This window comes from Arachis ipaensis, chromosome B04, assembly GCF_000816755.2.
Source record: "Arachis ipaensis cultivar K30076 chromosome B04, Araip1.1, whole genome shotgun sequence".
In the NCBI taxonomy this organism is placed as follows: Eukaryota; Viridiplantae; Streptophyta; class Magnoliopsida; order Fabales; family Fabaceae; genus Arachis; species Arachis ipaensis.
In genome coordinates this window covers 24,329,461-24,330,691 of record NC_029788.2, presented here as the reverse complement: position 1 = coordinate 24,330,691, position 1,231 = coordinate 24,329,461, and positions in this window count along the sequence as shown.

Genomic DNA, 1,231 nt, shown 5'->3' with positions numbered 1-1,231 from the left:
AAGTTCAAGGATAAATTCGAAACTCATGTACTTCTTGTTCTTTTGAATTAAAATATTTTTCATTTAAGAGAGGTGATGGATTCATAGGACATTTATCACTTTAAGACATAGTTACTACTACTAATGATCATGTAATGAAGACACAAACACAGATAAGTACATAACATAGAAAACGAAAAACAGAGAAAGTAAGAACAAGGAATGAGTCCACCTTAATGATGTCCTTGAGCTCTTCTATGTCTCTTCCTTGTCTTTGCTGCTCCTCCTTCATTGCTTTTAGATCTTCTTTGATTTCATGAAGGATGATGGAGTGCTCTTGATGTTCCACCCTTAGTTGCTTCCAATAATTGTGTGGAAGAAAATGTATCCCCTGAGGTATCTCAAGGATCTCTTGATTTACAGTCAAATGTTCTACCACTGAGCTATAGACCCTTGATGGAAGCTTTTGTCTTCCCTTTCCTCTTTCTAGAGGCCTCTCTGGCCTTAGGTGCCATCAATGGTTATGGAAAAACAAAAAAGCTATGCTTTTACCACACCAAACTTAGAATGTTGCTCGTCCTCGAGCAAAAGAAGAAAGAATAGAAGAAGAAGAGGATATGGAGGAGATGGATGGCTGTGTATATTCGGCCATATGGGTGGGATTGGGTGGGGAAGAGATGTTGAATTTTTGAAGGTAAGTGGGTGTATGGCTGTGAGTGGTAAATGGAAGACAGAAGGGATGAGTGTTTATTGGGAATAGAGGATGATTGAGAAGAGAGAAGAGAGTGAGTGAAGGTAGGTGGGGATCCTGTGGGGTTCACAGATCCGGAGGTGTCAAGGCATTTACATCCCTGCACCAATTTAGGCATGTAAAATGCCCTTGCACACAACTCTGGGCGTTCAGCGCCAGGTTGGTGCCCATTTTGGGCGTTCAACGCCCATTTGCTACCATTTCTGGCGTTGAACGCCAGAACCATGCTTGTTCTGGGCATTCAGCGCCAGGATGCTCCCATTCTGGGCGTTCAGCACCAGAACTATGCTCTGTTCTGGCGTTTGAACGCCAGACAGATGCTCCTCCAGGGTGTGATTTTTCTTCTGCTGTTTTTTGATTCCGTTTTTGATTTTTTTTGTTTATTTTGTGACTCCACATGATCATGAACCTAAGAAAACATGAAAAACAATAAAAATAAGAATTAGATAAACATTGAGTTGCCTCCCAACAAGCGCTTCTTTAATGTCAATAGCTTGACAG